A 537-nucleotide genomic window follows, 5' to 3' on the forward strand; every position below is an offset into this window, starting at 1 on the left:
TGTCTCACGATCACAGACACAGGGTGCCCAGTTCTCTTTATCTCCAAATGCTTATGCACGTCTACATCTCTCTGTTGCAGTATTTATTTTATTCTGTGCTCTTGATTGACTGAGAGCATTGTTGAGAGTGTGATTCTTTTTTTTTTTTTTTAAACTCCTACAGCACCTGGTCTTCCTAGGTGGTCTCCCATCCAAGTACTAACCGGGCCCGACCCTGTTTAGCTTCCGAGATCAGACGAGATTGGGCATGTTCAGGGTGGCATGGCCATAGACGAGAGTGTGATTCTTAATTTTACCCCTTGCTATACCGTAAGGGATATACTCTGCATCCTGTCTCTAGTTACTCTTTTTTTAATTAAAAATTATTGGGGAGACATTAACCAACAAAATCCAATAAGTTTCAACTGTGCAATTCAACGATATGTCATATATATATATATATTGGGTGTTCACCATCCAGAGTTAGATTTCCTTCCGTCACCAAATATTTGACCCCTTTTACCCTTATCTACCTTTCCCCACCCTATTCCCTCTAGT

At 40.8% G+C, this 537-nt stretch overlaps 1 pseudogene; it reads right to left on the minus strand.

Moving 5' to 3' along the window:
• Positions 1–154: 154 nt before the first annotated feature.
• LOC111735140 lies at positions 155–273 on the minus strand (annotated as a pseudogene).
• Between the last annotated feature and the right edge of the window lie 264 nt (positions 274–537).

This window comes from Pteropus vampyrus, unplaced genomic scaffold, assembly GCF_000151845.1.
Source record: "Pteropus vampyrus isolate Shadow unplaced genomic scaffold, Pvam_2.0 Scaffold16518, whole genome shotgun sequence".
NCBI classification, from domain to species: domain Eukaryota; kingdom Metazoa; phylum Chordata; class Mammalia; order Chiroptera; family Pteropodidae; genus Pteropus; species Pteropus vampyrus.